At 36.6% G+C, this 14,989-nt stretch overlaps 3 long non-coding RNA genes across 3 annotated transcripts; 2 read left to right on the forward strand and 1 right to left on the reverse strand.

Annotated features, from left to right (window-relative positions):
- Positions 1-529: 529 nt before the first annotated feature.
- On the forward strand, positions 530-3,509 carry LOC110927849. Its single transcript, XR_002585953.2, has 3 exons — positions 530-657; positions 1,841-1,924; positions 3,367-3,509. It is a non-coding gene; the product is annotated as an uncharacterized LOC110927849 (long non-coding RNA).
- A 2,953-nt stretch (positions 3,510-6,462) lies between these two features.
- On the forward strand, positions 6,463-9,430 carry LOC110927852. Its single transcript, XR_002585954.1, has 3 exons — positions 6,463-6,590; positions 7,776-7,859; positions 9,302-9,430. It is a non-coding gene; the product is annotated as an uncharacterized LOC110927852 (long non-coding RNA).
- A 4,519-nt stretch (positions 9,431-13,949) lies between these two features.
- On the reverse strand, positions 13,950-14,652 carry LOC118490609. Its single transcript, XR_004889543.1, has 3 exons — positions 14,536-14,652; positions 14,293-14,410; positions 13,950-14,169 (listed from the first exon to the last, which is right to left on the reverse strand). It is a non-coding gene; the product is annotated as an uncharacterized LOC118490609 (long non-coding RNA).
- Positions 14,653-14,989: the final 337 nt, after the last annotated feature.

Consider the following 14,989-nt stretch of genomic DNA (forward strand, 5'->3'; position numbering starts at 1 on the left):
CCACCTTCATCAACAATGGCTTCAAGGTTCTATCCTTAGATCAGACGGCCTTATTAGTTAAACGTTTTTCTAAAGAGGAGATTAAAGAAGCGGTATGGGCTTGTGGGGGAGATAAGACTCCGGGGCCCGATGGGTTTACGTTCAGTTTCATTAGACGTTTCTGGGAGATCATGGAGGTGGATTTTGTCAAGGCATTAGATCATTTTTATGTTCATGGGGAATTGAGTCGGGGATGCAACTCGAGTTTCATCACTTTGATACCAAATGTAACACCCCAAATTTCGTAAGATATACTAAAATGCTTTAATCGTAATATTTAGCGAAAAGAAATGATAAATATAGAATTCTACTATTAGTAAAGTTTTATAAACTATGGAAAGTATAAAACACATGTGCACATGAAGTTAACCAAGTTTGTATGTAAAATGAAATAAATTGCCATGTTATAAAAGATAAGGGGGTTAAAATGAAAAATGTATAAATAAAACACTTGACCAAAAGTTAGTCAGTGTTTGGTGATGGTGTGCGATCGAGAGAAAGGGCAGGGGAAGAACAAAAACCCTAATCAGCCTAAATTCTTCAAATTGAGGGAGGAATTTGGCTCAAAACTAATGCATGAACCAAGATTCTTGACCACCCAAGTGTTCTTCACACCAAGTAAGTCGAATTTTATGTTTTGATGATGTTTGACAAGATGGGTTATGATCAATTCGTAAATTGATATGAAATTAAGCAAGATTGTGAATTAGAATCACCAAATAGAATTTGTGTTGTGTGTGATTTTGAGTAATTTCATGGTTTGAAGCAAAACCCACTTGTTCAAGTAGTATGATGTTATGTGATGATCTTGTAGTTGTGAAATTTGTCTAAATATTATGAACTAGTTAGTGTGTGATGCATGAATATAGGTTAGATTGAAGGATGGAATGAAATTAAAGAAATTCTTAGTGGTGATGATGAAGGAAGATAAGAAATAGGAATGAAAGCATGATTTAGTTGTACATTGTGCATCAAACGGTGTACGCACACCAAGTGTTTGATGAAATGCCTAGTGTAGGATAGTGTGGGAAATTTCATGCCAACTAATGAATGAATATGTGTTGAGTATGGTAATGATATAATTAATGATTGTTGAATATAAGAGACGCGTAGTAGAAGGAATTCATGAGAAGGTGTTGTTGATGATATCATTTGGGTGGAAATGTGCATTAGGAGCTTGTACCATATGCTTGAACGAGGAGGATGCACATCATGTATTGGATCAATTTCTTATTGGTAATGTAGGATTTGATGTACACTAAATACAAAACATGTGAACTTGCTAGTAATGATGTTATGACTTCGTTTAAATAGGCTCACCTTGTATGTGATGGTCAAATGTGAGATAAGGAAAGCATTAACATGTGAAAGTATGTGTATGTAGTTAGGTGATCGTGTGGATGTAAGCATATTTCATCATGATTGTTATATATATATATATAGTGATGCTTGTGTAGCCTAAAATAATAATACGGATATATGGGGTTATGTCATAAGTTATATGTTAAACCGTTGACTTCCGAAAGTCAACAACGCGTCTACGCATAGGAAGCATGATTTGATTTGTTGTCTTAAAGGTAGGATCATAGGAAGTCGCATGGTACATGTTATGTTAATACGCGTTATTTGTGATGACATGATGAATTACATTAGTTTGAAAGGATATGAAATTGATTATATGTCTTATGCTTGTTAATTTTGACTAAAGAAAGTCAAATGTGAAATATGCGGTTGATATGATCGTTAACATGTACAATGATGTATGCTAACGAAAATGTGATTTGGTGACATGAAAGTATAGGAATCATGTCAAGACGGACTCAAGCATGAAAGGCTAACGGGTCAAGAGGAGACAAGGAATCGGATACGAACCCGGATGCACGAGGTAAGTAATTTCTATAATTACTTCTTAGTTGTTTATGTAAAGTCATGTGCAATCTAATTATTATGATAATTGAGGTCATAGAGGAATGAATGGGTATGATATCAATGAAGTATTAAACGGATCTTAGCAACTATCCGAGTATGATATGTGTGATTAAGAATGATAGCTAAGTAGTAGGATTGGTTACTTAGGCAAGAAAGTCCTTTGTTATTAAGGATAGGGCTAAATTGACAAAAACGCCCTTGATGGGTATTTCGGCCAAATGACCTTAAAAGTCGTTTGGAAACAAACTATTTGATTCAAGTAGTGTCTTGGTCAAGTATAAAAGCGAAGTATAGAGTTTTATATGCCATAGACCATTTAATGCGCAAATACCCATAACGGGTCAAAATAAGCCTTTGAGCGAAAGTGAGTTAAGAGGATGCAAGGCAACCGAGAATTTAACCTTTCATGATAGTCGAAAATAAAATTATTAAGTCCATATGGCATTGTGGTCAAATAATCAGATTATGTTGGTAAAAGCACGAACGGGTCAAATAGTTAGATAAAGAATAATAAGGCGGAAGCGTGTAAGATAGGAATTTCCTTAAATCGGATATGGGATTCCAAGTCCATATGATAGAATGTGAAATTAGAAGCATGTAGGAAGAAACGGGAGGTTAATCGGATAAACGGATCAAAAGTTACGCAAGTTTTAGTGCGTACGATCGACGAAAACAACACAGCAAGAAAATGGCAAATCTAGAGGCCGTCGCTGACGCCCATAGGGGCCGTCGCCGACGCCTCATGGAAAATGCAGTTTTGCCGACGCCTTATCTTGCTGTCTACGGAGAGTTTGGGCTACGCGTAAAACCAAGGGCCGTCGCCGACGCCCCCTAGGGCCGTCGCCGACGCCCTCCCCATGTCCAAAATGCTGTAAATTGTTATTTAAGTCAATTTTTGGAACGTAGGTTCCGGTATGTTAACCGTGGACTACGGTGGATCTCCCAAGCATGGTTTTGATCGTGCCTTTAATGTTTTTGGGCTATAAATCTAAGTTTAGGTCCCATGTGATTAATATACGTGTATGTAGTGATATGTAAGATCTTGAATGTGTAAGTAGGGATGTAGGAGCGAATGCGAAGGTGTATATAGGTATGTATGAAGGTACGTATAAGTGTACGTATGTACGTAGAAACATAGGAAGGCGTGTATGTACATAGACGTGTATGTATGCATATAGGAATATATGCAGCCATGATTTAGATGTGTTAAGTAATAACGTTATTAACAGCGTGCCTTGAGAATGAAAAGCATTGCAGGTACATTATTGAAGCCTCATTTGGTAATGCATACGCGTATGGAATGTTTAAAGTTAGGAAGACAACGAAATGGGAAGCGTACGAGAATGAATCTAGTTTATATAATGCGTGCTAATGTTATGAATGTATGTGTGGATGCAGGTTGTATGAGTCACGGAGGATTACTGAAAAGTGAAGATCGAAGACCGAGTCTTAAGTTATATTGTACGGGAGTGTTTGAATAAGTAATGTCATAAATATAATTTATATTTCTATTTGTAAATAAGTTCAAGGGGAGTATTCAGTGTAACAGTGTCACTTTAAAAATTTACTTCAAGTAAGTCAAGACGTTTAAAAAGAAAGAAATTTTAAAGCTCCTTTTTCCGCTGCGTTATCTTTAAGGTTAAACGTGTTAGGGCGTAACAAGTTGGTATCAGAGCCCTGGTTTGAGAGAATCAAGTAACAGGAGGTAAATACTTGAACTCAAACCGGTGTGCTCTCTTGACCAAGAACCCGTACAATCTAAGACTCGATCGAGGCCTAAATGCAAAAGCGAATGTAAGTATGTATTAGATTATGTATTTGAAGGAAACTAATAGTATGTTATGTGCAAGGTAAGCTTAAGAGTTTGAAGAGGGTGATCCGTGAATGCAGGATAGGATGAACGCCAAGGCGGGCGAAGGTGCAACTAGGCAAATTAACCCCAGGTACACAATACTAATATGTATGAGTACCAATGTCAAAATAAAAAGGAAAGGGTCTCCTTGGGAGGGTAATTATTAAACGAAAGACCATGATGTGGTCTTGGGGAAGTGTTAGAAATATGCACGAAACTGAAACCCATCTTTCGGGCGTAAGGCGATGATTACACGAAGGCACGAAACTAGTGTGTGGATTGCGCACCTGGCCAGTACGCAAGAAGCATATGACGTTCGTGAGACCGTGGCAATTATTGCAGGTATGCCCGGTAGAACTGGGTAGCAGGTGGGCGCTATGTTGTAGCGAATGCGAAATAGCAAATCCATTGCGGATTTGGTTATACTAACGAAGGTTATAAAAAGTTATGCGAGTCGACTGGTTCTAGCGAACAAGTCGAATAAGAATGAGCTACCATCCGTTTTGAACGGGTGATTTCGAATGCTCTAATGAATGTTAGAAGCTTAATCCGTTATACGGATTGAAAGAAGAAGTTATGATTAAAAGCGAAAAACCCAATTATTTGGGTAATGGAATGTGTATGCTTAACTCTCATTGAGAGTGTTTATGCCGAAACCCAATTATTTGGGTAATCAAATGTGTATGCTTAACTCTCATTGAGAGTGTTTATGCCGAAACCCAATTATTTGGGTAATCGAATGTGTATGCTTAACTCTCATTGAGAGTGTTTATGCCGAAACCCAACTATTTGGGTAATCGAATGTGTATGCTTAACTCTCATTGAGAGTGTTTATGCCGAACCCCATTTACTTGGGCAGTTGAATGTGTAAGGAAGAAGAAAACTCATATATGGATAGAACTAAAATGAAGTAATTATGATTCGACAACTAAGATGACTAACCTTAAAGCCTAGTTGCTAAAGGCAAGTAAAACTTTAAGTTTTTGTTAAAACACATGTAAGGAAGAAAAGGTACGAATGATATGTTTGAAGCCGCTAGATGGATTCAAACATAGAAGGAATGAAGGGTATGGATGTTACATTTAAATCCGTGGGACGGATTTAAAACATGTACCTCGATATGTATATATATATATATATATATATATATATATATATATATATATATATAAAATAACAAGAATGATATATTAAGAAATGGCCATGTATTGACCTGTTATGAATAGGTCTAGCACACTAATGTCTTAAGAAGGAATTGATAAAGTATTGATGTATAAACGAGGTCATGTGATAAACATCATGTTTAAATAAAATCGAATGAAGTGTGTAAACCCCTAATTTTATAATGAGATTGGCAGAAATTATGATGCAATGAATCTACCGAGGACGGTGAAAGAATGCTCATGAATGGAAGTTCATGATACCAGATGGATAAGATCAACCCTGTTAAGATACGGATTCGTGAAGGAGCGAGTCAACTCGGGTTGTTACACGTTGGTCGGTGCCAAATTAGCAAGGTTAGTAAATGGTTTAACTTGTGGATGCTAAATAGAAAGTTACATATTGACTGATGTTCTATGTGAACTAGTGGTACTGAACTTGAACGATCATAACTGTGGAAATTATGATAGAATATACGAGACGACGAGTATCGTTAAGAAATGCTAACCTTGATGCTCGGCTTGTTGGCCATGTTCATTTGAACAAGATCTTGTAGAAAAGATACGCATGGCATAATTGACAATAGTAACCACGGAAATAATGCTTAGTCCTCATGATAAGTACGGATAAAAGAAGTGTGATTTTAGTTGTAATAATAAATCTTTGAGTGATTATAGCATGTGTACGATAATATATCGGCCCCTCCTATGAGCTTAAGGATGATCGGAAGTAACGATAGTAATGGAATGTTTGGGATGGCTCGTAGTGAACAAAATGAAAGATAGCATATGATGTATGAGTAGAATGAAATAAATCGATTTATTTCGATTAGCAAATATGTGAATGTAATATGCGTAAATAGGAAGTTAGAAACAAGCCATAGACTTGGGTTTGCACGATTAATAATTGTATACAATTGGAACAAATTCGATGAGTGAAATGCTAGTGATAGTATGTACTAGAAACTAGCAATATAAAGTAAAAGACACTAATAAGAGCTCTGGACCAGACCCTGACCTCGTGTTATTATGAAGGTAAATTACTAATTTAAGAAGATAAGGACAATGTGTACCATCATGATTATTCATGATTAAGACTTTTGCAAAGACCCGAATGACTTAGGTTGTAACGTGCCCATTGAATAAGTACAGTAGAAGGGTAAGAGTAAGAACGAGAAAGGTTTCGGGGACGAAACCTTCTTTAAGGGGGGGTAGACTTGTAACACCCCAAATTTCGTAAGATATACTAAAATGCTTTAATCGTAATATTTAGCGAAAAGAAATGATAAATATAGAATTCTACTATTAGTAAAGTTTTATAAACTATGGAAAGTATAAAACACATGTGCACATGAAGTTAACCAAGTTTGTATGTAAAATGAAATAAATTGCCATGTTATAAAAGATAAGGGGGTTAAAATGAAAAATGTATAAATAAAACACTTGACCAAAAGTTAGTCAGTGTTTGGTGATGGTGTGCGATCGAGAGAAAGGGCAGGGGAAGAACAAAAACCCTAATCAGCCTAAATTCTTCAAATTGAGGGAGGAATTTGGCTCAAAACTAATGCATGAACCAAGATTCTTGACCACCCAAGTGTTCTTCACACCAAGTAAGTCGAATTTTATGTTTTGATGATGTTTGACAAGATGGGTTATGATCAATTCGTAAATTGATATAAAATTAAGCAAGATTGTGAATTAGAATCACCAAATAGAATTTGTGTTGTGTGTGATTTTGAGTAATTTCATGGTTTGAAGCAAAACCCACTTGTTCAAGTAGTATGATGTTATGTGATGATCTTGTAGTTGTGAAATTTGTCTAAATATTATGAACTAGTTAGTGTGTGATGCATGAATATAGGTTAGATTGAAGGATGGAATGAAATTAAAGAAATTCTTAGTGGTGATGATGAAGGAAGATAAGAAATAGGAATGAAAGCATGATTTAGTTGTACATTGTGCATCAAACGGTGTACGCACACCAAGTGTTTGATGAAATGCCTAGTGTAGGATAGTGTGGGAAATTTCATGCCAACTAATGAATGAATATGTGTTGAGTATGGTAATGATATAATTAATGATTGTTGAATATAAGAGACGCGTAGTAGAAGGAATTCATGAGAAGGTGTTGTTGATGATATCATTTGGGTGGAAATGTGCATTAGGAGCTTGTACCATATGCTTGAACGAGGAGGATGCACATCATGTATTGGATCAATTTCTTATTGGTAATGTAGGATTTGATGTACACTAAATACAAAACATGTGAACTTGCTAGTAATGATGTTATGACTTCGTTTAAATAGGCTCACCTTGTATGTGATGGTCAAATGTGAGATAAGGAAAGCATTAACATGTGAAAGTATGTGTATGTAGTTAGGTGATCGTGTGGATGTAAGCATATTTCATCATGATTGTTATATATATATATATATAGTGATGCTTGTGTAGCCTAAAATAATAATACGGATATATGGGGTTATGTCATAAGTTATATGTTAAACCGTTGACTTCCGAAAGTCAACAACGCGTCTACGCATAGGAAGCATGATTTGATTTGTTGTCTTAAAGGTAGGATCATAGGAAGTCGCATGGTACATGTTATGTTAATACGCGTTATTTGTGATGACATGATGAATTACATTAGTTTGAAAGGATATGAAATTGATTATATGTCTTATGCTTGTTAATTTTGACTAAAGAAAGTCAAATGTGAAATATGCGGTTGATATGATCGTTAACATGTACAATGATGTATGCTAACGAAAATGTGATTTGGTGACATGAAAGTATAGGAATCATGTCAAGACGGACTCAAGCATGAAAGGCTAACGGGTCAAGAGGAGACAAGGAATCGGATACGAACCCGGATGCACGAGGTAAGTAATTTCTATAATTACTTCTTAGTTGTTTATGTAAAGTCATGTGCAATCTAATTATTATGATAATTGAGGTCATAGAGGAATGAATGGGTATGATATCAATGAAGTATTAAACGGATCTTAGCAACTATCCGAGTATGATATGTGTGATTAAGAATGATAGCTAAGTAGTAGGATTGGTTACTTAGGCAAGAAAGTCCTTTGTTATTAAGGATAGGGCTAAATTGACAAAAACGCCCTTGATGGGTATTTCGGCCAAATGACCTTAAAAGTCGTTTGGAAACAAACTATTTGATTCAAGTAGTGTCTTGGTCAAGTATAAAAGCGAAGTATAGAGTTTTATATGCCATAGACCATTTAATGCGCAAATACCCATAACGGGTCAAAATAAGCCTTTGAGCGAAAGTGAGTTAAGAGGATGCAAGGCAACCGAGAATTTAACCTTTCATGATAGTCGAAAATAAAATTATTAAGTCCATATGGCATTGTGGTCAAATAATCAGATTATGTTGGTAAAAGCACGAACGGGTCAAATAGTTAGATAAAGAATAATAAGGCGGAAGCGTGTAAGATAGGAATTTCCTTAAATCGGATATGGGATTCCAAGTCCATATGATAGAATGTGAAATTAGAAGCATGTAGGAAGAAACGGGAGGTTAATCGGATAAACGGATCAAAAGTTACGCAAGTTTTAGTGCGTACGATCGACGAAAACAACACAGCAAGAAAATGGCAAATCTAGAGGCCGTCGCTGACGCCCATAGGGGCCGTCGCCGACGCCTCATGGAAAATGCAGTTTTGCCGACGCCTTATCTTGCTGTCTACGGAGAGTTTGGGCTACGCGTAAAACCAAGGGCCGTCGCCGACGCCCCCTAGGGCCGTCGCCGACGCCCTCCCCATGTCCAAAATGCTGTAAATTGTTATTTAAGTCAATTTTTGGAACGTAGGTTCCGGTATGTTAACCGTGGACTACGGTGGATCTCCCAAGCATGGTTTTGATCGTGCCTTTAATGTTTTTGGGCTATAAATCTAAGTTTAGGTCCCATGTGATTAATATACGTGTATGTAGTGATATGTAAGATCTTGAATGTGTAAGTAGGGATGTAGGAGCGAATGCGAAGGTGTATATAGGTATGTATGAAGGTACGTATAAGTGTACGTATGTACGTAGAAACATAGGAAGGCGTGTATGTACATAGACGTGTATGTATGCATATAGGAATATATGCAGCCATGATTTAGATGTGTTAAGTAATAACGTTATTAACAGCGTGCCTTGAGAATGAAAAGCATTGCAGGTACATTATTGAAGCCTCATTTGGTAATGCATACGCGTATGGAATGTTTAAAGTTAGGAAGACAATGAAATGAGAAGCGTACGAGAATGAATCTAGTTTATATAATGCGTGCTAATGTTATGAATGTATGTGTGGATGCAGGTTGTATGAGTCACGGAGGATTACTGAAAAGTGAAGATCGAAGACCGAGTCTTAAGTTATATTGTACGGGAGTGTTTGAATAAGTAATGTCATAAATATAATTTATATTTCTATTTGTAAATAAGTTCAAGGGGAGTGTTCAGTGTAACAGTGTCACTTTAAAAATTTACTTCAAGTAAGTCAAGACGTTTAAAAAGAAAGAAATTTTAAAGCTCCTTTTTCCGCTGCGTTATCTTTAAGGTTAAACGTGTTAGGGCGTAACACCAAAAGTAAGTAACCCTCAACTTATAAGTGAATTTCGTCCGATCAATCTCATAGGTTGCATATCGAAGTTAATCTCAAAAATCCTTGCAATAAGGCTCAAAAAAGTGATGGGTTTTCTGGTAAGCAATACTCAAACGGCATATATCGAGGGTTGGAGCATCTTGGAGGGTCCGCTAATTATCAACGAATTAATTTCTTGGTGTAAAAAGTCAAAAAAGAACATGATGTTGTTCAAGGTTGATTTCGAAAAAGCATTTGACTCTATCAGCTGGGATTTTTTAGAATCAACTCTCTCGCAAATGGGTTTCCCTGCATTGTGGAGGAAATGGGTCTCGGGTATCTTATCAACATCTAGATCCTCCATTTTGATCAATGGCTCGCCGTCAAAGGAATTCTGCATTGAACGCGGTGTCCGTCAAGGAGATCCTTTATCTCCGCTATTGTTCATCCTTGCAATGGAAGCCCTGCACGTTGCAACCATTAGGGCATGTGATAACGGTTTATTCACGGGTTGTAAACTACCAAATGGGGGCCCAAGCGTCTCTCATTTACTCTATGCAGATGATGTATTATTTGTCGGTGAATGGACGGATGCAAATATCTCTAATCTTTCGAGGTTACTAAGATGCTTCCATCTATCATCTGGTTTAAAAGTAAATTTTTCCAAAAGTCAGTTGTTTGGAGTAGGAGTATCAGACGAGACCGTGGATCAAATGGCATCTATCCTACAATGTAAATCGGGTAAGCTTCCTTTCATTTATCTTGGACTTCCTGTTGGTGCAAACATGGGGTTGGTCAAGAACTGGAAGCCGATCATTGAAAGATTCGAGGAAAAGCTCACACTATGGAAGGCTCGAACTCTATCATTTGGCGGAAGGGTCACTCTCGTTCAAGCCGTATTAGGTAATCTTCCAACCTATTATCTCTCATTATATTGTGCACCAATTCAAGTGGTGAAACAGTTGGAAAAAATACGTCGTAAATTCTTGTGGGGTGGATGCATGGAAAAAAACAAAGTCAGTTGGGTTCCTTGGTTTAAGGTAGTAGCTCCAAAAAACAAAGGCGGATTGGGCATTGGCAGTATCGAATCAACAAACAAAGCTTTGATGATTAAATGGTGTATGCGTTTTAAAAACGAAACCTCCGCACTGTGGGCTAAGGTAATCTCGGCTATACACGGCGGAACAAGAAAAGAATTTGCAATCCCCATAAAAAATTCTCTAGGAGGTGTATGGAAAGCTATTGTGAATATGGGCCGGATCACGGCTAATCAGCCGATAATTGTTGGTGAAAGAATGTTCCCGGATCTGGGAAAAGGGGATAAATCTCTCTTTTGGTTGGATCGGTGGGCTGGAAATAGACCCTTAAACGAACTTTTCCCTAACCTATATGCAATTGAAAGCGAAAAAAGATGCAGGGTTTTGGATCGATACAAACTAAACCAAGGTAATATAGAATGGTTCTGGGGCAGTAGCAACGATTTGTCTACGGATGCGGTCAAAGATGAATGGGCCGAGTGTTTGGCTGTGGTAAGCAAGGTCCCTGTTCGGCAAACCCCAGACGTGTGGCGGTGGAAGAAGGAAGAAAAGTTGGTGGACTTTCAAGTCAGTTTAGTAAGGGAGGAACTTGATGATATAACCTTAATTAATGAAACTAAGGTCCTAAATTGGCTGCATTGGATTCCCAAGAAGGTGAATTGCTTCCTATGGAGAGTGGTCTTAGACCGAATCGCAACAAAAGAAGCTCTTCAGATTCGTCGGCTGAATCTATCCTCCGTAAACTGTGTTATGTGCAATAAGGAGCTGGAATCGGTCAACCATCTTCTCATCACTTGCGAATGGGCACAACAAATTTGGTCGGTGGTGTTTCAATGGATGAAAATTCAACTTCCGAGATACATTCTAAGTGTGGTGCAATTATTGGAATTCATTGACGCTTACAAAGGTGAAAAGAAACTCAAAAGGGCAGTGTACACAGTGGTGGCGGCTACTTGTTGGATCATCTGGCGAATGAGAAACGAAGTCATCTTCAAAAACAAATCTTCATCGTTGGCAAAAGCTATTGGAGAGATTAAATCTACTTCGTACTCGTGGGTCGATAATCGGGCAGGGCTATTGGGAATGTCATGGGAATTATGGAGGAGTTTTAGTTTGTAGCGTAAGTGTATTGTATTTTCGTTGTCTTTTCCTTTTGTTTGTACCTTGCTTGAGCATCTTGCTTAAGGTTTTTTAATACACCGCCTTTTTTTCAAAAAAAAAAAAATTCACAACAATTCCCCTATATATATTTGTGAGTGCATTAATTATGTTATAAAATGATTGTGAGTGTTAGTGTTCATTTATATATATATTAACTAGGTTATAACTCGGGAATACTCCCAGGTTGTGAATTTTTATATCTAAAAAATAAATATACATCTATATATATTAATTAATATAAATATACCATGTAGTTCGTCCTTCATCCCAAACAGCCCCGTAAACGGTACAGAGTAAACCAACCGAGCAACTACCATCGCTAATCACCATTGTTTGGCGTCCGTAGTTCGTCTACGCCGCCTAAAGACGACACAACCATCTGAAAAAATACTACCATAGTTTCAATCAAAGCACTTTAATAACTATTGTTGTCCAACACCATATAAAATAAAATAAATTAAGAAAATAAAAATAGTGAATACTATAATTAATGAAAAATAATAGTAACCACATTGTAGTATACAGAAGTACTAAACAATTAAGCCCAACATTATAACATTTGTTATTAATAAAAATATCACTAACACTTTGTTTATATATAATTATATACAAAAAATGAAGCAAAGCATTCATCGCAAACTTGTATCAGCCAATAATAAAATAAAGACACATGCCATCTTGCCAAATTTGACCAGCCTTGACTGAACTGACTCACTCATGCCCACTGTTTCCTTTATCCCAAACAACCCCGTAATCGATTCATACACATTCCAAACATCTACGAATAAACCAACCGAGCAACTATCATTGCTAATCACCATTGTCTGGCGTCCGTAGTTTGTCTACGCCGTGACACAACCACCTGTAAAAATACTATCACAATTTCAATCAAAGCACTTTAATAACTATTGTGGTCCAACACCATATAAAATAAATTAAGAAAACAACAATAGTTAATATTATAATTCATGAAAGTTCTTATAAATGTGTACCATGAGAAAATTCCAAACCTGTTTGGTTATAGCAATAAACTACTCGTACACCAAACTAAACATGCCCCATTAAGAACCTCTATCTTGAGAAAATTACTGAAAATAATGTTCATAAAAAATATTGTATTATACACAGGGTCAAAAAGTCTAGATGGTCTTTGACCAAAAAAGTTCATTGATCCATACAAAACGACTTCAAAGGCAGGCTTATAATTCACATGCCTTCCAAAAGCTAATACATCTCAATCTTTTTTCAGCAAACCGAACCCGTGTGATACGTCTTTAGGTTAATAAAAAAAATTTAAATGAAAAAGTTATGTAAAATACATATCGCATTTATTATTTTTTTATTAAGAACTTCATATCAAATTTACATTTACATTCATAATAAATAGGCATGAATATAAGAGTTAGCAAGAAACACTTGGATCACCAGCGGCACCAAAAAGGTGTTCTTAGGAGGTTTAAAGGACAATCTTGAATAAAATCTGGAATATGAAAAACCTAACGCTAAGCTATACAATATGTCGATAACAAACTCTTAAAATTTCATAAGTCAGTTATGTATTTACTTTTGCCAAAAATCTCAGCTTATTTTAATGGCCAAAGTTGAGCACCATCTATAATTCAGCTACCATACTTCCTTATTGCTTTAACCGCGTCTTAAGCTCATAAGTTCTCAGCTTAGGAATAAGTTAACCAAAAGTAGGGCGGGGCATTATCATTGCATTTTCTACTTAACCCCTCATATGTATGATAACCCCACACCTCTAGCATGGTAACAATATACAAGGGGAAAGTTCATCATATTCTGAAGAGTAAGATGAAGAACACATTACTACCCATTTTCTACAGCCAACATGAAGAAAACTTGAACTCAAGAGTTCTGTTGGAGGAAAGAAGTCAGAAGTTTCAGAGGATAACCATAATCTCTTTTTAGAAACTTCACATCTCTGGAATAAATATCAAGTAGAATAACGTATATCAATACGAAAGGGAAGAAAATATACCACTTCTATAAGATATAGAACTGCTTATGGCTGTCAAATTACTTAGAAAGAAATGAATATCAACACGGGTGTCTCTTATAAAGAAATTGATGAATGCATAACATCTGAAACCCAACCCAAGCATCTTGTCCATACTAACGCACAACCCAACCCGACCCAACCCAACCAACCCGTTATGCCAGTGACATTCGAAGACATGAAAAAATAAATGAATTTAGACCATGACACACACAACCTGAGCCAGCCTGCCCACTTTACCTATCTATGATAGTTATAGATTACAAAATAAACATTAAGAAGGAGAATATGTATTTTTTGTCATAAACATACTTGAGCAACTTTAGAAAGCTCATCCAGTCCATCTATATTAACATGTCTCTCCTGCGTGCCTTTGGCCTTTGTTTCTAAACAAAACACCGGATACCAATTGAAAGGTTAACCGAATTGTAAATCAAGATTAAACATATATGAAACACAAATTAATTTTAAAAATATACGTGGATCAGACTAAGGATCGAATAACTTACCATGTTGCCTTCAATCAATGCTTTCAATCCTTGCTTTAGAGACCGAGGGTTTCTTTCCACTAAAAATAAGGAAGTCATTAAAGGTAAACGGAGGCAGAGCTTTAGGTTTGTGCAAATTCTGCAATACAGGTACATATATATAGATCCACAACATTATTTATTAGTTTGGTAGTTCTAAGAAGATAAGCTTCAAAGTTTAACATTGGGCCTGTTTATATATTGACAATATCATAAATATATTACCTTGAAAGTCGAAGGGTTGTTGAAGGGCACAGAAGTGGGTCGGATCCAACGTGTCTTCTCCACCGCCCTGGTATATATTCCAATAGATCTGACCCACTTCTGTGGTAGTATGTGGGTAACACTAACATACCAAATTTGTTTCCCCACCCTTTTGTTGGATCCTTCATCAACTCCACCAGTTGTCAGTTTAGTTATTATAACTTCAATTTTAGTGATTATAGCAACTGCCTTAGGGTCAAGGTCACAAAGCTTTTTTGACCCATCCTAGAAAGATTAGTCTTGATTCAAAGTCATTTAACAGTTAAAATTTGGTCACCTATATTAGCAGCTCTAAAAAGTTCCATAATGGAGGCAATGTGGTGTAGTCCTAAATTTCCAAACCCTTCCTATTTAACTCAAAAAAATGTGACATCTAATTCAGTGTGATAGACATGCTCAGATAAACCAAAGGGGG

Source organism: Helianthus annuus, chromosome 3 (genome assembly GCF_002127325.2).
Source record: "Helianthus annuus cultivar XRQ/B chromosome 3, HanXRQr2.0-SUNRISE, whole genome shotgun sequence".
Classification (NCBI taxonomy): domain Eukaryota; kingdom Viridiplantae; phylum Streptophyta; class Magnoliopsida; order Asterales; family Asteraceae; genus Helianthus; species Helianthus annuus.